The 22,941-nt window shown below is 38.2% G+C and overlaps 1 protein-coding gene across 1 annotated transcript in view; it reads right to left on the reverse strand.

Annotated features, from left to right (window-relative positions):
- LOC137501297 (uncharacterized) overlaps positions 1 to 15,517 on the reverse strand; it is a 96,041-nt gene extending 80,524 nt beyond the window's left edge. Inside the window, exon 1 of the mRNA XM_068228279.1 lies at positions 15,417 to 15,517. The gene's annotated coding sequence lies outside the window, so the exon portion shown is untranslated. The remainder of the gene's footprint in view (positions 1 to 15,416) is intronic.
- Between the last annotated feature and the right edge of the window lie 7,424 nt (positions 15,518 to 22,941).

A 22,941-nucleotide genomic window follows, 5' to 3' on the forward strand; every position in this document is an offset into this window, starting at 1 on the left:
CTCGACGTGTTTCTGCGTGCATCGCCGCTCACGGTGGTCCTACATCCTACTGAGTCGATGCCGTGCGCATTGTGTAACCTGCATATCGGTTTGAAATAAACATCAGTTATTCGTCCGTGCCGTCTCTGTTTTTTCCCCAACTTTCATCCCTTTCGAACCACTCCTTCTTGGTGTTGCTTTTGCTCTGTCAGTCAGTGTAATAGAATTCTAATTCTACAATGCCATCTTATCTTATAGCCTTAAATATCTCACACTTCACTTTATGATTCACACACGTTCTTAATTAATTCATAAATATCACCAATTAATCAGCACATGCCGAAGTTAGAGTGAGGGTGTTGATTGCAAGAAACTACTCTACTAAAAAATGTAAAGACTTAGCTCGTCAGATGTTATGTTTGGTCTGGTTGTCGCTCCATTCCTTGGTTGTGGTTAGACCCTGTTAGGATATGGATCTCCGGTTGGACAACGTCTTCCCGGTCATCGACTGGTCATATGGCTGGCTGGTCCATTCCTCATCGGCTGGTCTTCTGGCTGGCTGGTCCATTCCTCATCGGCTGGTCTTCTGGCTGGCCGGTCCATTCCTCATCGGCTGGTCATCTGGCTGGCCGGTCCATTCCTCATCGGCTGGTCATCTGGCTGGCCGGTCCATTCCTCATCGGCGGGTCATCTGGCTGGCCGGTGCCTATCCCCAGTTCAGTCCATCATGTAGATTTAGCAAGCAGTCATCATTCCAAATCTGCAGACAGCGTAGAAAATTCCTTTTGCGGAGCAATCAGTCATGATATATTCCATTGTTCTACTGCTTATTCTTAATGACGAAATTTTCTTCAGTTGGGATAAGTTCTCCGTATATATATATTAATTTATAACAACATGGGTAACTTTCTTCCCATACGAAATTATCGGTCCTCCGATATAGTGAGTCCTTTTTCGCCAATCGCAGAGTGGTTGCTCACCGGATCCAAGTCAGATGTATCTCACCGCGATTTACTTATTTTTATAATATCTCGTCTCTTTCATAATGTACGCCGGTGAATTATTTTGTCAGATTTTATCGTCGATCGTAAAATAGTCAATATCTTCTTCAGAAGTTCAGGATAATCTTCAGATGTAAAGCTTAGCATGTACTTGCGTCTTTCTTTTGCCGTTGAAATTTTTTAGAGTATATTTTTTATAAAACAATCCAACTGAGCCTTTACTGTCCTGCAGTGTCTTCCAAATCAGTCCGTTCCGTGACGTGCATGGTCTCCTATATACCGTATTAATGAGAAGTTCATTGCCTTAATAGATCGCATGGACCATACCTTCCTACGCCGCCATTTTGTAAATGGTCTACGAGATACGAAGGGGCACAATATATATATATATATATTAGTGTTTTCTTTATATCTCGAAACTGCGCTTATATCTTTACTCAAACGTGGCTTATTTTATTAAATATATCTTTTCCTTCAGGATGATGGCTGCTTCTAGTTATTATTCTAAATATTCTTGACTATAATCGGTCACTTGTAGTACAGGAATCCGCCCTTTCTCGTTTGCTTGCAGCGAATTGAATATCACTTCTCTCTAATAATTTTGAATTATTAGATACTCGATTCTCTCCACAACTTGACTTGGTCAGTAGTTACGTATGTGTGAATCCTTCACAAATATTGATATATTTCCTTCACAGTTTTCTTGCCATCCGCTGAATGAATATATTTTCGTGCTTCTAAGTGGATTTCTTTTAAATGCGATCTTCTTTCTCAAGGTATTAAGAATTAATTGATTTCAATTATTTTTCAAAACAATACTTGTTCCATCTTGGAACTCTTTTGCGAGGTCTATATGACTCTGTGCCTTCTGTGATTGATTTGCACCTCGGTGATACTTCATATGCATTTGTGCTGCATGAAGCTGCTGCGCGCCATCTTGTCCGCTTCTTTTTCGTGCATACGATCACCTCGAATGTAACGTAATTGTACAATATAAATATCCACCTCAATAATTCAATTAGTTTTTTCTATTATATCAAACTCCATAAACAAGCGCATGAACAGAAGTTTCTAACATCAAGATAAGTATGGTGAAACAGGCAGAAGAATGGGGCTTGCAGTGTCACATGCAGTACACTGTGCATGGACGATTCATTAATCGATTGAGCATTGGGTTACCATATGTTCCCTTTCTTGTGGACATGCCCTCAGTTTCAGCAGCAGAAAAATTAAAAATCACTTTCGAGGAGCCTCCGTGGCTCAGGCGGCAGCGCACTGGTCTCTCACCACTGGGTTCCATTGTTCAAATCCCGGTCACTCCATGTGAGATTTGTGCTGGATTGGAGGCATGACAGATTTTTCCCTGGGTACTTCAGTTTTCCCTGTCATCTTTCATTCCAGCAACACACACCAACATCATTTCATTTCATCTGTCAGTCATTAAACATTGCTCCAGAGGAGTGCAACAGGCTTCAGTAGCCGGCACAATTTCTATCCTTGCCGCTAGATTGTCTCTTCATTCATTCATTCATTCATTCCACTCCTGACCTGGTCAGATGACTGGACTCAGGCTGTGGATTTTCATTTTCACTTCAAGACCAAGTCATGCATGTTGTCTTTCATGAGAATGACAGCAGACTGGCAGGATTGTACATAAATGCCCATACAGTTGTGGCATTTTTCTATGTTAAGTAAATAATACACTCTAGTAGAGAGTGACCTTGTAATTTTCACTGAACTAGCAATATAATTTATTGAATCTTCTTCCAGAAGTTCCCCAGCGGCAAGTAATGTGATACCTGCTTACATCCATACAGAGTGTGTGTGTTCTATATAAAATAGAATATAAAATCATCGCAATTGGAACATCATCTCACAGAGGTTACCCATTTTCCCATTATACAAATCAGTTGAAACTTGAAATATGTATCATTATGAAATAATACAAGTATTTAAAAGTATACTGTGAAAATACAATGCACATTAACAACTTATGTATATATCTTGTACTACAACCTGTGACAATAAAGTTTGGTGAATGAAGTCAGAACGGTCAATCCGGCAACACTGGCAACACACAACACTGCACCTGCGTAGCAGCAGGTTTTAACCACCAGCTCCCAACATTGTTCAGTTGAGCATCGTGTGTGAGCTGTGCAAGACCTGTTTGACACAGTGCGTGTTTAGTGCATTGGTTCTGAACGGCGAACAGAAACATGAACGACCAAAAGATCAATGTATAGTTTTGTTTTAAGCTTGGCAAGACACCGAAAGAAATGCATGCAATACTAGTACGTGTTTATGAAGATCAAGCACTGTCCTTGAAGTGTCTGTGCGAGTGGTTCGCCCGTTTTCGAGAAGGCCGGGAAAGTGTTTCTGACAACCCCTGTAGCGGAAGATCAGTGACCACCGTCAGTGATGAAAACAAAGAAGGTGAGGACATTCATTATGAATGATCAGCGATTAACTGTGTGCATGACAGCGGATGAACTGCAGATTAACTGTGAATCCGTGCGACAAATCGTTACCCAGAAGTTGGGGAAGAAGAAAACGTGTTCTCATCTTGTGCCACATCACTTGACTGACGATCAGAAACAGGCAAGTTTAGAGGCTTCACAGGATTTTGTCGAAACGGCGGATGCGACAGCAAATTTCTTGAACTGTATTGTCACTGAGGATGAAACCTGGTGTCTCAGGTACAACCCTGAAATGAAACGGCAAAGCATGGAACGGCGCTCTCCGGGATCCCCTCGTCGGAAAAAGGTCAGAGCCGAAAAGTTAGACATCAAAACGATGCTCATCCCCTTTTTCAATAATCTGATCCGCAAGGAATTTCTACCTGAGGGAATGACGCTGAATGCTGCACAGTACATTGAATTTTGACCCGTTTCATGAAACGTCTATGCAGGGTATGACCCCAGAACAAGGTTCATGGTTTTTTGTCCATGACAACGCTCGCCCAACACAGCCAATATTGTCAAAAAGTTCATGGCAAAAAAGGGGGTGGAGCAACTTGAACATCCCCATACTCGCCAGATCTCAATCCTCCAGACTTCTTCCTATTCCCAACAAACTTGCTTTGAAAGGAAAGAGATTTGACGTTATTCCTGACATCCTTCGAAACATGATGAAGTTTATGAACACCATCCCAAGGAAGCCTTCTTACAAAGTTTCCAGAACATGTATCACCGATCTCAGCAATGCATAGTTATGGGAGGGGACTATTTTGAGGGACAGTATGGTCACTGTAAAGCATTGTTCATCTATGTTGATAGTACAGGACTCTTCACCAAACTATATTGTCACAGGTTGTATTTTGTGTTATATTTATTCATAAAAGGTGGATCCATTCCTACTTTATTAACTTGTTGATGTTTTATTTTGACACTACCTATCAAGCAGTCTGTATTTTACATCCAAACTTATGGCCATGACCCCAATAGAGCACCATTCAAAATTCCCATCTGCATTGAAATACCAAGAAGGGGTTTGCTGTTTTATGGATGAACATTCGGAAATATTTCCATAATTTTGTTTGTGAAGTATTTTGGCTTAATTTATATTTACAATGTCACATAATAAATTTGCAGAATACTATATATATATATAATAATAAAGCATACCATTTCTTGTGATAAGTTACTAAATACTAGCAAAATTAATTACATACAATGGGCATCGACAGATTTAAAACATTGCATAATGGTCCATTCAATGAACAGAGAGAATGTCCTCATTTTAGCATTTCATATGATAACCCCAGCGGATCTTGTTCAACCAAGCGATGCTTTAAGCGTACACGAACAGGTTTTGCTGTCATTCAATTGGGTTAATCATTCATAATGCAAGGTAAATAATCAGTCACACAAGAAGAATGGAGTACACTGAAGTACAGTGCATAGCAAAACTCTCTCCATAGTAAACTCAGAGGCACAATGAGTGCGCTTAAGCTGGCAACAATAAGACAACGGAGCAATAATCCTCTGCCTCCAGCAGGTACTATCCTTGAATAAAATAGCATGCCAGTTTAGTGCAGAAGTTGTTTTAAACAAGGGACTGTGCTTTTGAGGTCAATATATTGACGAATGAAATGAGAGTGTTGTTAGTGGAGTATGTCTTTCATGAAGAAATTTCATAAATTTTTTTTTTAATTTGGTGTGCCCTAATCATGACAGAGTGAGAGATTTAACTAATAAATTTAATTTATAATTTAATTTAGTATATGTCAATTAAGTTTACTGGGATCCATTACCAACACAACCAAGTGTGCGAACATACTCACCTCACTGTGGAGTGTTTTACCATGGACTGTATATGTACTGCTGCTCTGCAAAGAGTTTGATGGGGGAAAAAGCAGAGAAGAAGCTATCGGGTGAGTTTTAATTAATTTTGTCAGGTAAACATCACATGTATCATCAGAGAGTCTTAACAAGCAATATCATATGATATGGAGTGTCGAATGGACATTTCTCCACTTCTCAAAAATCCGACTACCTCTGCCGAGTTTGAGCCCATGATCTTACTATCCCAAAGGCTGACACTCTACCACTGAAACATAGGGAGTGCTAAGTGGCCATATAACACGTGTGATCATCTTTTTTTAATGCTGGTGCTTTGAGATAGAGAGAAGTGTTTATATTTCATATTATTCCACAGTGTTAAGACTATATTTCATAAGGCTGATGAGAATTTTCATACATGTACTATATATGTGTATTCATATCTTGTGTCTAGTAAATGGCAGTCAAATGCAGAGTTCTGTTTCATGTTCCAAGTACTCTGATGTGTTCTGTATAGTCTATCTTGTTTTAAATTTTGACCAAATTGTCCAATAAGAATTCAGGGCTTTTGAGTTCTCAAACACCAGGTAACATGCAATATGTGAACTGGATGTTGTTTTGTAAGTACAATTCTGTTCATATGTTTGGTCCTTGTTCTGAATGTTTTCTTGAACCCTAATTTTCTGAGGTTTTGGGAAAGTGATACAGTGTGAACTGAAATATGATAATGTAACACATATTACTTTGTTCAGATTTTTTGATGTGCTGTGTTGTTATTAAAGCCTGTGCAACATAAAGTGGAATACCATGTGTGTAGCCTACCTTGCAACTCCAGTGAGATATTGCCAATGAAGGTTATCATGTGTCAGTCTATTCATACAGCTTACAGATTAGAACTTCAATGATTATATGATATTTTATATTTATTCAAAGATAAAATACATTAAATACAACCATCAAAGAAGCACGATGCTGCCTTCCATTTCCTAGTAAGCCTAAATGTAGTTCTGTACTTGTAAGCTTATAGAAGAATAGAATATTAAAAATATCCTGATATAAGGAATATATGTCAGTTGATCATGCAGAACAGAATATAGACTATTCACAGTCCAACAGATCTACACAACTATAATCTCATAACTTAACAAATGATGAACTACAGAAAACCTTCCTCAGAATCAGGAAAATACTAATTTCCAAAAAAAAAATGATAATTTGATACTTACAAAGCTGTCACCATCACACAGATGATAAATCACCATTCTTGTTTTACATTGGCATTCCTGGTTTATTGAGTGATCAAAAGTAAACAAATGAAAATAAGAATGCATGGCATAGAGAAAACTTCCAGTTGGATCATCTGGGGTGAATCTGACATGCTGATAGAATACAGTACTGCAGTATGTCGTAGGTAATGCTGAGTATAATAATCTGCCTAACAGTTTGTTTGTCAATGACAAAAAGAAAGTGTTCATTCCATCTCAAACCTAAAGATTTTTCATTCAATCGAGATTCATCATGAGAACATAATGTGGGATTTAAATTTGAAAGTGCTCCAGTGATGAAACAATCAATCAATCAATCAATCAATCAATCAATCAATCAACATTGACCTGCATTTTGCTCAAGTAGCAGAATTCCTATTTGTTTTCCTAGTCTTTTCTTAAATGATTGCAAAGAAATTGGAAATTTATTGAACATCTCCCTTGGTAAATTATTCCAATCCCTAACTCCCTACTTATAAACAACTATTTACCCCAATTTGTTCTCTTCAATTCCAACTTTATCTTCATATTGTGATCTTTCCTACTTTTAAAAACACCACTCAAACTTATTCATTTACTAATGTCATTCCAAGCCATCTCTCCAATGACAGTTCGGAACATACCAGTTAGTTGAGAAACTTGTCTCTTTTCTCCCAAGTCTTAGAAGCCCAAATTTTGCCACATTTCTGTAATGCTACCCTTGTGTCAGAAATCACCCAAAACAAATCGAGCTGCTTTTCATGGAGTGCAACTCTCTCAACATGGGGAAGGTTCAACATCAGATCATGTTAACAAAAGAAACCAAAAGCAAATTTCAGTATCACCATTTCAAAATACCATCGATCGTAGGCAAAAAAGAACTAAAACTAATTGCATAATAAGGTAGGCTACTCTGATATTTCATACTGCGGAACATTACCAAAGATATTGCTCTACGGACTGCGCTCCTCTTATTAGAAAAGTTTTTATAATAGAAGCAGCTTCATGTGCAGTCACACACTGTGTACTGGCTTCTTTTAGAATGGAAAAAGCTGTAAGGACTTGAAATCAATTAGCGTATCTCTGTAATGACAGCTCTTGTAAGTTTTTGTTTCTAACTTTGGAATCAAAGAAAAGATCATTGAATTTACTACACTTAAAAGTAAAAGAGATGGAAAAACATACCTCATGAATAAAATAACGAGAAGTGATGAGTTCATCAAATTCATGGCTTTGTTGGCAGAAAACATTAAAAAGGGTACAAACTTTGGTGTTGTTAGACAGGAAGAAGAGATACATTTCTCTTCAAACAAGAAGGAAAATTCACAGACAGTTAATTGCTTTTGGTTGTGATGAATATGTTCCTAGCAATAGAAACCAGACAGCAGTTAATTTTGAAGGCATTGCTTATAAGATATTACATTATTTTAATTACACATTAATTTAATTATTTATAATTAGAACAGAGATGCTGAAGGAATTCTGCTCATTTGGAAAGGTGAGAAATGAAGAAACCTGAGTCATGCTAAATCATGTTGAATGATATTACTGTTAGCCATCAAATGAACAGTGGACATATATGATAGTTATCATATCAACAGATCAATAAGGGTGCAAGAGTTCCTTTGATGATCCTATATTTCTCCTTTGGTTGAAGATTTTAATCATTCAGCCGAAGTTAATCAAGGATCTAAAGAAAGTTCTTCAGTTCAAAGACATTTCCTCTGTAAAAGTCGGAAAAATGTATGACTGTAAATATTATACTGTGGCTGTCAAATACTTACTTATTGAATTGGAAGAACTACTATTTTCATTTAATTCCACCACTAATGCCATTTTCAATGCATACAAAAAGTACTTTATTAAGTGGACACAATACGGGGAGTCCAGTCCTAATTTAAAAGGGAAACGTTTGTCAAACAAGACAGAAGAAATGATCAAAATTCTGTCAGAATATTAGAAACTATAACAGATTTAAAGGAGATTTCAGAGATACACAGTTTGAAGAATTTCTCAATTAGAGCATTATGAGGACATGTACCGGTACACAAGGAAGAATTTCTCAATTAGAGCATTACGAGGACATGTACTGGTACACAAGGAAGAATTTTTCAATTAAAGCATTATGAGGGCATGTACCGGTACACAAGACAATGGAGCTGTAGCACCGGTGCATTGGAATGTGGGTTAAATCGCCACTCAAGACCATTTTGTAGGCTACTATTTTATCACTACAAATAACAGTAGCAGTGGCTGGGAACTACAAGTGGGAGAGAGGGGACAAAATTTATAGATAACAAAAAGTACTGGTAGTCTGGGGGATATTGTTGGGGGTAAACAACAAATTGAAAAAATAGCTTCAACAATGATAAGTTTTTATGCTCCTACTTCCTCTTCTTCTACCGCTCTTCTCACAACTCCTGGGGTTGCGGGTACGAATTGTGTCGCATATGTGGATTTGGACCATTTTTATGGCCGGACGCCCTTCCAAACAGCCAACCCTATATGAAGAGATGTAATCACGCTGCGCATGTCTCCACTACTTGCTGCAGCGTTGTACGAATCGGTTAGCCGTGTCAAATTACATTTTGTGCGATTTTCCGAGATTCCATTCAGTTACTAATAGGTTTGTTCGTTTGTCTGTTTGTTTGTTTTTCTACAGATATATTTATAATGTTCAAAGTGTTATATTTTGTGCTTCGACAGACTGAAGAACATAAAAGTTACATTAATTGAGTCGACGCTGAGAAAGAATTACTTCCATCTTAACAAAAAAATATGTTGTATTGTTTTTTGCTTTCTACCATCTAGGAGATCCGCTGTCCCCATCAAGGACGGAATGAAAACGTATGTTGTTGCAGTAGTAGTAGTAGTAGTAGTAGTAGTAGTAGTAGTATTCATCAGCAGATCAATCAATCACTACTGATCTGCATTTAGGGCAATCGCCCAGGTAGCAGATTTTCCTAGCCTTTTCTTAAACGATTGCACAGAAATTGGAAATTTATTGAACATCTCCCTTGGTAAGTTATTCCAGTCCCTAACTCTCTTTCCTATAAACGAATATTTCCCCCAATTTGTCCTCTTAAATTCCAACTTGATCTTCAAATTGTGATCTTTCCTCCTTTTAAAGACACCACTCAAACTTACTCGTCTACTGATGTCATTTCGCGCCATCTCTCCACCGACAGCTTGGAACATACCACTTATGAAAAATGCACCGGTTGGTACACCTGTACGCCGCATATTTGAATGTTCCGCCTTAACTTACCTCTCTACTGGAGAAACCCTGAACTTTAACAACTGAACTAACTCTACTGTTTATCAGAAGATGTCACTGTGTGTTTTTGATTTGCTTTTGTTTTTCATTAATCAAGAAGTGTGGACATTCTCTAACAGATGTCTCTACCAAAAACTATGATAATGCGCTCTGGTGTGAAGGAATGAACTTTCTTGGAGAAATTTTGTATTCATAAGTTTTGTCTTTACTAAATTTTGTTCTGTCATTTGTGGGTTGGCAATATTAATCCTTTCCTTCCGCCTGTTTTGAATGTAGCCAATCAGGAATTTCTGTAATTAATTTTTGGCCAATCGGGGCTTTCTTCTTCAATTTTGTATGTAACTGTGTACTATAGCCAATAAAAGTTTGAGGGCGGGTTGTTATCATTCATGAAAGGTCTCAAGCTTTCCATGAGGGTATAAAAACTGCTGATTTTCTTGTCTCCGGTCCACTCGTATAACATCTTTCTCTGTGTGTGAATATGTAGCAGGGGGCGGGAAGCGCCTTGTTCTTCAAGCAGCAGCTCTTCAACAAGGTAATGGCCTTTTAACATCATTATTTCTTGCTAGCTCAGCAGTTTAACTCGCGGGGATGGTTCAAAACCTTTAATATGTAACCTATATCTTTAAATATGTAAGCCTTTTCTGTCCTTGTAAAAACTTCACATAACTTGAACTGTAATTCGGGGATAGAGAGTGCTTTACCCTCTCGAGCTCCCCTTCATTTTGAAGTTGAGGTGACTATGTTTTCATAACCGTTTCTTCTCTTCCTTAATGTGTTAAAGTTTTCTCATACAAGTCACCTCCCTAGCTTGGGATTAGCCCCTGTGTAATTGGCCAAGAGCCACTTAGGTTTTAAAATGTGTATTTAGGAGTGCAAGTTCGCGCCTCCAGTCCTCTCTGTACTTTGGGCCAGTAACTTACCCTGTTGTTTTTTCTTCATTGCGAAGGCCCTGTAGGTTGGGTACAAGTTACCCCTGTTTATTTATAAGTGTGCCTTGTGGGCAGTTTTTAGTAAAGTCCGTTTATGGCCTCTTAATCGGCTTGAAAGATTGAGAGCGGGTCAACTCTTTCCGGTATTTTGAAGAGGTGCCTCGGGGAGGCGTGACATTTTGATTGCTGGGAGCTAGTGCTCCCAGTAATTAGGGGCGTTCTGCCCTTTGGTATCTTGTGGTTGTGAGCTGTGAGCTCAAGGATCGATGTAGCTCAGAAATTGTAAAGACCCTGTAACTTGTGCTTTCTTTTGTAAAGTTGCATTGTACCTGATTTTCTTTGTTATTTCACTTGGTGAAAATTGTTAAATGTTGTTATCTGTTGGAAATATAACCTTTATTTAAATTTTAATTTCATCTTTAAGGCTTGTAGTTAGACCCATTCCGGCCCGCACCTTCTTTCACCTCTGCCTTCCACGGATGACTCCGTAACAAAAAATATCAGAAATGCAGTACAACTCAATATTTAAGTTAAAGTTAAATCCTCATTAAAATAAGAATTGATACATGTGTCACCCTTTCCTATGGGGCATCATCAGCCGTAACATTACCTCAAACCATATCAGTTACCTGATCTAAAATATACTACTAAATAAAACTACTAAATTTTGTTCTGCATAATAACTATTTTACCTTCAGAAACAAGATATACAAACAGGAAGGTCTGGCTATGGGAGATCCTATCTCAGGAATACTCTGCGAGATTTACATGGATAACCTTGAGAATAGTAAAATAATAGAAAACATTAATGGACTGTGTCTTTGGCTGCCCTATGTCAATGACACGTTGGCAATAATTGACAAAAGATGTAACAAAAGTGAAAATATACTAACCTATTTAAACAGATAAATGTATCAAGTTCACTAAGGAGGACGAAGACCATAATTCAATCAATTTTCTCGATATCACAATCACAAGAACTTCTAACAAATTTGACTTTCAAATCTATAGGAAATCCTCTTTTACTCCCACAACCATAAAACAAAATTCTCTACCCCCACAGTCATATAAACAAGCTTCATTTTACAGTTTAGTGTACAGAGCGTTAAAAATTCCTCTTTCAACCACTGATCTAAAGCAGGAAATAAATACCATAAAAGAAACAGCCAGCTTCAATGGATACAATCCCTCAATCATAAATAAAATAATCAACAAAGTGAAATTAAAACTAGCCCCAATAGAAACAAGCAAATCAAAATATACAACCTTTACCTACCCCAATTCAATCATACGTCAAATTGCCAATCCTTTAAAAAAGCATGAAATTAAAATTGCCTTTAAAACTCAAAACTCTAATCAAAAGTTGTTTTACAACGACAACACGATAAATTCTGACAGCAACAAATATTCCGGTTCTGGCATTTACAGACTTAAATGTGCAGAGTGCAATTTTTCTTATATCGGTCAGACCGGAAGAAGTTTCACAACCAGATATGCCGAGCATTTTAATGCCCAGAAACATTATTAAATACTCAGCAATGAGTAATCATATGAAGGACACGGGACACAGTTTCACCACAATCGAACAAGATCTCCAAATTTTAAAAAGAATTGAAAAAGGCAAACTCATGACCAAGTGTGAGAATTTGTGCATTTTTTGGACCAGAAATACAACATAAATAAAAACCTAAATGATCCAATAGATAATAAAAGCCCCCTATATGACCAAATAATAATCTTGTTTAATAAATTTAACCTTCAAGACAAAATTTTTTTTTAAGTTTTTAAGATTTTAAGAAAAAATCAATAAGCACTCCCACTAAGCCGATAAACACATTACACCCCTCCTCCTCTCCAAAGCAAACAACTCCTCCCCATGTGCCAACCACAAGCCCATAGCCCCGCCTTCTCAAACTTACAATACGAGGAGCAGAACGTTGGCAACTGCCAGTATTCCAAAAACCTCTCACACGACAAGATAACAATCCAGCAATATAAAAGGTAAGCAATAACACTACAGACTCAAAGTTTACACGTAAATCCTCCCTTCTTTCAATTTAATTTATTATAGATTTCTCCTTCCTTTCAGAGTTTGCACACATTGGACAGCATAATATTCAACTTATACCAAAGTTTGACAACCCCCTTTTCAACTAGTAAATCAAATATTTGAACACTCTAACAACAGTGAAGCACACCATCAACATAGAATATTGTTCAACAGAAGATGATGATCCAATGACACTTCAACAGTTCTCATAATTTGTTAATTAATTGTTCAACATAGTTCCTCAAGTAGAACTACGACATGAAAACAACATCCTTTTATGCCAGGCACACTAATCAACTGAGAATATTGCCCTACATTTTTTTTTTTTTTTTTTTTTTTTTGCTAGGGGCTTTACGTCGCACCAACACAGATAGGTCTTATGGCGACGATGGGATAGGAAAGGCCTAGGAGTTGGAAGGAAGTGGCTGTGGCCTTAATTAAGGTACAGCCCCAGCATTTGCCTGGTGTGAAAATGGGAAACCACGGAAAACCATCTTCAGGGCTGCCGATAGTGGGATTCGAACCTACTATCTCCCGGATGCAAGCTCATAGCCGCGCGCCTCTACGCGCCCTACAATAGAAGATGGTCTAATGATATTTCAAAAGCCTCATGAAGTTGTCTCTAATAATCTGTTCAACATAGATGCTCAAGTAGAACTACGACATAAATATAATGTCTTTCTGGGCCAGTTACAAACTATAAACTTAGAATTTATTCGATATATTTTAAATAAGACTATATCAAGCACACATGCCAAGGTCCAATATTGCATAAAAATGGCAGTGTTAGAATTCATTTCCTTACTATTTTTTATATAATCAATTTTATCTTTGTTCTCTATTTACTTTCATCCTTTTGTAAACAATATTTTATACTTTCATTCATATTTAACATTGACCATGGCTCAAGGCCATCAACATTATTAATTCCACTTGTATCTAAATCAAGTTACTCACGTAATGATAGCTTTTTTAACGTATTCAATTTTGTAGTATATTTTAGATCAGGTACCTGATATGGTTTGAGGTAATGCTACGGCTGATGATGCCCCATAGGAAAGGGTGAAATACGTACCAATTCTTATTTTTATGAGGATTTAACTCTAACATATTGAGTTGTATTGAATACGTGGAAGAAAAAAAAATTCTCATATTTTCTCTTATTTTAAATACAGATTCGCTATTATTTTCATTACTTGCAACATACCACTTAGTCAAGCAGCTCATCACCTTTCTTCCAAGTCCTCCCAGTCCAAACTTTGCAACATTTTTGAAATGCTACTCTTTTGTCGGAAATCACCCAGAACAAATCGAGCTGCTTTTCTTTGGATTTTTTCAGTTCTTGAATCAAACAATCCTGGTGAGGGTCCCATACACAGAAACCATAATCTAGTGCCTTCTTCAGTGTTCTATATGGCAGATAATAATACAAAAACCTCGTCGCCATAAGACCTATCTGTGTCGGAGCGACGTAAAGCCCCTAGCAAAAAAAAAAAAATTATAATACAAAAACCTAGTATTTTCGCACCTCTACTCCTTCCTTGTACCCTAATGGACATATTTAACAGCATATGACGGCGCCTACGAGTGAACTGGCGATAGCCGGCTTGTGTACCGTAACCGGAACTTTCACCCCATCAACGCAGTAATTAAAACTGAGAGGACTCTTCCTATTTGTGAAACTCACAACCTGACTTTTAACCCAGTTTATCATCATACCATTGCCTACTGTCCATCTCACAACATTATCGAGGTCATACTGCAGTTGCTCACAGAGAGAAGGCTAGCAAAACCGGCTGAATGCATTCACTGAAATAGACGACTGACAAAAAATATATTCATCACGACCTGGAAACACCGAAATAGCAACTCTTCCCATTCGAGTTTGGTTTACAGTCTCAAAGATTAAAATACTAATAGTTATATCACATGTCAAGATATTTAATTAAAATATTTCCAGAGCCGCACATCGACACTGTCGACTCACATCGAAATAATAAAGGTAGAGTTTATTTCTCTAACTTGTAACTTATTCGATTTAGAAACTCTCTGTGTTGTCTAATCTAAGCTGAACTTATATGACATCAAACGAAGGTGGAAGAAAAACTAAGAATGGTCAAAATGCAAGTGGATCCGAAAATCGGCGCGGAGTACAGCGGAGAACGAAGTCCGCCTGAACATCTTCTACAGCTTAACCTCAAGCATTTCAAGAAGCCCACTTCAAAAGCAATTTTCCACTACTGGTCCAATAAAAATATCTTTAAAAAGGAGAGGAAGGGGATTTTTGCCTACTTTAACAAGTATTCAAACAATAATCTAACTTAATTGCTTCAGGCAGCTGTAAAATATGTCCCTATAGTAAAAAGTTATACATTAAAAACACTCAATGCCTCCACAGTGACGTAGGGTAATAAAATTAGACGATTAATTACTTACCTCTAGACGTCATTTATAGTTCCCTACCTATTGCCCTTGATAATTACTCTATGTGATGAAAAACAATTTATTAAATGACCTGGAAAACACCAGCATTACAACTTTTCCCATTCTAGTAGCGCACGTACAGTTAATGAAATGGGTCGAACAAACCTGAGTGATGAAAGATACAGATCCCACAAAATAACAATTATTAGGGACTTAAAAATTTACTTACGTTATGTACCTCGTGCAAAATAATCACAAAATAATCACAAATACAACTAACAACATGCAATACCAAACTAATGAAAATCGAGAACCAATTCATATAAAACCTATTCCGCTAGATGGCAAGCTCATCGGAATGACATTCTCCTCTCGTTCAATTAGCCCTTTTTATTTTATTTTCATATAGAAATTGCTTTTGCTCCGATCTAATTCTTTACAATAGCTAATTAACTTATAAAATAATTTTCACATACTATTCAGCTTCGCCTTTGTAATTATTATAGGAGGATAACACTCAACGTGCATAGGCATATAGGAAAGATAAATTATCTTAATTGCATAGTTTAAGGTACTGTTCTTCTGGAGCACAGCTCTGCGTGATACCGTTGGCAAATTTTTCCACACATTTCACAAACACTGTAATAACACTCATTGTAACAATACCCAGCATGTACTTAATATATACGGGTATGTAACTGTGTACTACAAAATAAGTTGAAATTCTTGTTGCTATTGTATTGTTAATACATTCAAACCCACACAAGCATTACTTAGGTGGGATTCACTGTTGTTTATTGTCATGTAAAACAAATACCCATAGCTAGGAATAAAATGAAGTCTACTACTACGTAGACTACTGTATGAGAAATGTGTAATATAATACATAGAAATGAACACAATCTCAACTTAGTGTAACATTTCTGTCTGCATTATTAGTGGGTGGTGGCGATTGTTGTTTTAAGAGGAAGTACAACTAGGCAACCATCCTCTATACAACACTAATCAGAGAGAAAAAATGAAAGGGGTACGACACTTCAAAAATTAAGATATCAGCCAAAGAAAGACAAGGGCCACGAAGGGCGTGAAAATGAAAGACTCCCCAGCATTCGTACCGTAGACGTAATATCGTACCGCCGGGGTCGGGAAAGAAGAGTTGACCAAGGAAGGTCGGATAGAATAGATGAAAGTGAGGAGCCTAACACAAGTAAGGTGGAAGCAATGCCAGGAATCACCTAAGGACCTCTGGTCGCCAGCCCACGCTCCCAAGTTTAGAGCCCCTGGTCCCCCTTTCAGTCGCCTCTTACGACAGGCAGGGGATATCGTCGGTGTTATTCTACCGCCCCCACCCACAGGGGGATCTGCGTTATTAACCGATACCGGGATATATAAATGTGAACTCTCCTCTATAGGCACCGATACCGTAGTAGTGGAGTGACGAATGTTAATTACCAGTATTAAAACAACGATCAAAACCAGTGGCGCCGACTTTAGGGGTGGGGTGTGTCTAAGATGTATTCTTCCCCCCCCCCCCCCCACAAATGATCTTAGTAGGGGCACAGTGACACAGCCCCCGCCTCAGCAATCATCCTCCTAGATGTTAAGTGCCCTTAAAACGTTGAATTCGGCAGTCTTCGGAGCCCCGGGTCAAGATTACAGTGTGACAGGATTTAAAAAGTCCCAAGTCTGGTTCTCTCGGGTCTGCTGCAGGATGGGTTGAGCTGCACTGATGGGATTATATCCAAAGAACTCTCGCCAACTGGTTTGCAAAGAGAGGGTTGACGGGGGACGGGGGGAGTTGAGGGTACTTCCCTTGAAACGTTGGTTGAGCGATGAACTCACGGGCTCTCTGCTGACGGGTGACTCGAGTTGACTGGCAGGTATGACAGCTATCTGAGGACTCGCTGGAGTTTCCGCAGAAGTATTCAGTGCAATTAATTAACATGCAATTGGGACCTTTCCCATCAACCCTCCATAGCCCATAGGACCATGTGACGGCGAAAATTACCCCGAATGGGTCATGGTTACATGGGACCACGCGCCACAGAGGTCGATAGTCAAGGGAACTTTTTTGCCTAGAGACAAATGTCATCTCATCTGGATTCCCAAATATAATCCAAATTGATGAGCTAACAAATGCCCTTACGACAATGCGAGGGTCCAACGCACCTCCTCCGTTCCGAGATATGAACACCGGCCTCCCAGGGCCATAAAATCTAACTTACAGGCATAAGTGAACGGAGGAAACTAGGATGCATTTTCCTGGCAAATGATAAGCATAAAACTTAAAGGAATTTGATGACTCTTGTTATAATCACATAAACAAATGCGTGAAAAACCCTGGATAATTAGAAATATATTTAATCCTGACAAATCATTTTGATTAAATAAAGTCTTGGAGATCCGTCTCCCGTTGTAAATCTAACTAAATATTTAAAATAAGAATTTTGTCATTGTTCAGAATTTAAAAAGAATGGTATTTCTGTATCAGTCGTGCCCACAGTAACAGAGAAATGCACATTTTATTTTACCGTAATTTCTGTCTGTCTGTCTGTCTGTCTGTCTGTCTGTCTGTCTGTCTGTCTGTCTGTCTGTCTGTCTGTCTGTCTGTCTGTCTGTCTGTCTGTCTGTCTGTCTGTCTGTCTGTCTGTCTGTATGTACACGCATTACGAGGAAACGGCTGAAGAGAATTTAATGAAAATCGGTATGCAAAGTCGGAGAATAAGTCGCTACAATCTAGGCCATTTTATTCACGCTGACTGAAATGGTAGTTTAGGGTAAGGCCTACAATTTAATTCTCAAATAATTATGTTATTAGTGGTCTATCTTAATGAAAATCGGTATAAAATGTCGCGGAATAAGTCTCTATAATCTAGGACATAAGTGATTTTACTCACGCTGAGTGAAATGGTACCGGTAGTTTAGGGCAAGGCCTAAAATTTAGTTCCCAAATATTTGTTATTAACGGTAGTATCTTAACGAAAATTGGTAGGGGAAATCGAGGAATCAGTCGCTATAATCTAGGGCCCTAAATAATTGTATTCACGATGAGAAAAATGATGGTTTAAGGCAGAGATGGCGAAACTTTTCCAACTAGTGTGCCATTTGAAGACAGTTTTTTATTCTCAGATGTCTACTGTGTCACTTGTTATTTTCGTTTGTAATGACCACCTTCCCCCACCCACCACCACCACCACCACCACCACCACCACCACCATCACCACCACCGACTTCCATCCCTAATTCAAAATTGTGTTTCCTGTTATTACTTGTGCCTACATGTATACATTGTAAAATAATACATTTTTTGCATGTTTCGTGGTCGTATTTTGCCAGTATCGCAAAAATACTTACACTAGTAGCCATATCATTTATGTTAGGTTCACTTCTTATTTTCAATAACATACGAGAAGCACTTAGATCTGAAGCAAACCGGTTTCTAACTGTTGACTTCGCAACATTCATTGTAGAAAACAGCTGCTCGCAGGCGTAAGCTGGCCCAAACAAGATAACTAGCAAGTTCCTTCATGACCCAAAACATTTGTGGCAGGCTGTTCCACTGTTCAAGTATAATATTCTCCGGTTTCTGAGAGAATATTCACCATCAACAGCACACTCGATTTTTACCATTGCTTCACCAAGGTGTACGAATTTTTTTACCCATGCACTGGTTTCTTGAAATTCAGTTAACTCCATTTCTAAATTATCAATATCTAACCCCTCCAAAAAAATGACATTAGGCCTAATATCACTCATTTGTGTAATATGAAGTTTGGAAATAAAGTGCGACATTTTCTCCAAATCTCGAAATTGGGATAATCTCTTGGCAACTATTTGTCTTACTAAATTGAAAACAATAAACAGTTTCTCACCAAAAATAATTACGCGATGCTGGCAACCACATACATGCCAAACTTCACTAATCGACCTATGTAGATTAGCGAACGGCTCGTTCTCCGCGTCTGACGTTTATTTCACTTGGCTTTCGGACCTATTAATGTTGCAGTGTTGCCATAATACACGTCCGAATGGAAGTAGAATTTATATTTTCAGTATTTATTGCTTAAACCTGAAACACTATGACGATACGATGCACGAGATACATGCAGTCTATAGTATAAGACGTACATAAAAATATTACGGTAATATGTGCATGTGGTGTGCCACCAAAATCGTGTTCGCGTGTCACTAGGTGACACGCGTGGCATAGGTTAGCCATCCCTGGTTTAGGGGAAGGCCTACAATGGAATTATCAAATATTTATGTTATTAATGGTCCAGTTGTAATGAAAATCGGTATGCAAAGTCGGGGAATAAGTCGCTAAAATCTAGGCCATAAATAATTTTATTCACGCTTAATGAAATGGCAGTTTAGGAGAAGGCCTAAAATTTAATTATCAGATAATTATATTATTAGTGGTCGTAACGATAAATACTACATAACTAAAGTTATATGGTATTATATTTCCGATCACTTATGCCTCATACATTGTTACCATACCGGCTATGATCAGAGATATTTATGAATTTGGATTTTTGTTACTAAATTCATATCAGCGCCGAGTCACGAGAAAATGGGTAAACCGGATATAATGAAAATCGGTATGTAAAGTTGGAGAATAAGGAACTACAGTCTACGCTACAAATAATTTTATAAGACGCCCTAATATCACAGAGTCTAAAGAAAACTAAATGTAAAGTCCTACAATATAGAAAGCTCATAAAATTGATCAAAATAGCATTACATTGACCACTGTTTGTTGTGATGTGCTTTGTCTTCTGTTGCCACTCATCTCCGATGGACAGGATTACTGCTGCGTACTCAGATTTGTTTAAAATTTGCCTTACGTCGCACCGACACAGTAAGGTCTTATGGCGACGATGGGATACGAAAGGGCTATGAGTGTGAAAGAAGCGGCCTTAGCCTTAATTAAGGTATACCCCCAGCATTTGCCTGGTATGAAAAAGGGAACTATCAGATTGTTAATGGAAGTGTGTGTTAATATTATGTTTAAAAATCTTAGAAAAACTGTAGGTTTGCATCACAAGTGATGGACTTGATTTTTACGCAATTTGGTGCAAAGTGTTATTTTGGAATTTAAACTTATATAAGAGATCCTAGCTGAACTGTATGGTTTTTATCTCAGAAAATTGATATTCATTTTGGACATTTTTAACATCAAGTGGTTGTCTCAGAATATAACTGCGCCGATATTTCATTTTTGCATTTTGAAAAGATTGACTGAAAATTTAATTTTGACAATTCAACTGCAGGGTGATTTACATGAAAATATCAATAAATATTGTCAAAAAGATTTTACCATATATTATTCGCCCTGCGAAAATATCCTTCTCTGTAGCTGCTCCAATAAGTAACTGCACACTACCTGAGATCCTTCCCATGATCTGGCCCCATAATCATTTCCCAGTACAATAGATACAAAATTACGCACTCACGACACAGTCTAGTTATAAGCACTGCCCACGTTGCATGTTATTAATATGAAAATCATTAGAACGGACGCTCCTACAAACACGCCCCCATGGTCCACTACAACGCTGGTAACGGTACCTACTAGTAGGCAAGTGTTTCTCACACTGTTACATTTAAAATACTAATTTTCAATTCTAAAACGAACTGGATACTCGTACTTGTGGCGGCATCGGAAAGATTGAACTCTCCCCACATACAGAACGCACCCTTGCGCACGATGCAACATTGCATCAGGGTATAGCTTCCAAAACTAGCGTCATTCGGCGGCGTGGAGTGATCATGAGCATCACGTCTCTTTGTGTCTCGTTGGTGTAATCAATGTAACCTATCTCACATGCAAAGGTGTACCAAAACTGTATGTGGTGTAAATAAACCTATTATCCATGAGGGCTGATTTATTTATGGACGATGTGGAGCCGCCTACAACCAAGACTCCATAAATGGTGACCCCGATGCAAGTGAGGTAACCTTCTTGGGCTATCGGCTCTCAAAGGACGGTACAAACCCTCCACCAGAGAGAATCCAGTCTCTCCTGAAATACCCTTTACCGAAGACTGTCCAGGACCTCCGCCGGGCATGGTCAACTTCTACAGACGTTTCCTACCACATGCGGCTGAATTGCAGGCGCCATTGGTGAACGTCCTAGCCTATTCTAAGCTTAAAGGTTCCAAACCTTCCCCTGGACTCCAGAATTGCAACGTGCTTATCCACGAATGCAAAGAAAGCCTAGCGCAAACCACTCAACTCGCTCATCCATTGCCAGATGCGCCTCTAGGTCTCTTTATCGATGCATCAAATATTCAAGTTGGAGCATGTTTGCAACAGAAAGATGGACACCATTGGCAGCCCCTAGCATTTTTCAGTAAGAACCTTTCAGCGCGTCAAACAACATGGCCGGCATATTACAGGGAACTGTTAGCTGTGTACGAGGCTGTCCGGCATTTCCGCTATATACTGGAAGCACAACACTGCACCATTTCCTTTCTATTTTACACCAATTATTCACCAGCCGCATTTTAACAATTAAATCAACCCAACATCAAATTGACAGCCGGCATACTTCACAGGGTTTACCACAGGGATCCATACTGAGTGGAATCTTGTTTTCTCTCTATATGAAGGATCTAGAATCTATTGTAACGCCGTATGCCCGGATATTAGCTTTTGCCGATGATTATGTCATTTATTGTTCACATCATAACATTGACAATTGCAGAAACACAATATCCCACGTTCTGAGTCTTGTTTTTCGGTGGTTAATGTCTCATGGCCTTCATCTTTCCTTACCTAAGTGTGCGGCAATGGTTTTCACTAACAAAAGAGTTTTTCATAAAAGTCCTATTATTTTCGATGATTACAGCATTCCCTTCGTCCCTCAACATTTATATCTAGGCATATACATAGATCAAAGATTAACATGGAATCATCAAATTCAGCGGTTAACTCGACAGTCAGATCGCTATATCAACATTTTGAAAACAGTAACGAAACGTACGTGGGGTGCTGATGCCTTGTCAGCGTTACAGCTATACCGAGCTACCATTCGCTCTAACTTAGATTATAGTGCACACATAATAGATTTAGCTTCCAAACAAAATCTATTAACATTAGATCGAATACAATTTTCCGCTTTACGTATAAGTGTTGGTACTCTCAAAACAACACCGACTAACGCTCTGTTAGCTGAAGCCACAGAAGAGCCTCTTCATATTCGACGGTTAAAAATTGCGAAAAAAATTTCTGCTAAAGCACATCAGTAGATCGACCTCTATTATATTTCCTAAATTGAAATTACTATATGAATACTACCAACAGTGTCCCCCAAAAAATCACCGATATCCTGCAATATATACGGCATACGTTGAAATGCAAAATATTCACGATTCCATTCTACGAACACCGCGTATCATCATGTATTCATACATTTATGACATTATCGTATTCCGTCCATCCATAATTATAGCTTCTTCTTGTCCAACTACCCAATATTCACGTGAAATTAACTCGCAAACTCTTCCTCATAAGAGATTTAAAGGGTTATTACATTCCCAAGATTATCATATATTTACCGATGGGGCAAAATCGACTACTGGCGTAGGGACAGCATTTTTTGATCCCCAAACACACACAAGTTTTAAATATCCGTTCCCGAATAGCCTAACTATATTTACAGCGAAACTCTATGCAATATACCAAGCTCTTTTATATGTTCAACGACTGAGTTCCCGAAAAATAAATGTTTTTAGCGATTCCCAAAGTGT

This window comes from Anabrus simplex, chromosome 6, assembly GCF_040414725.1.
Source record: "Anabrus simplex isolate iqAnaSimp1 chromosome 6, ASM4041472v1, whole genome shotgun sequence".
Classification (NCBI taxonomy): Eukaryota; Metazoa; Arthropoda; class Insecta; order Orthoptera; family Tettigoniidae; genus Anabrus; species Anabrus simplex.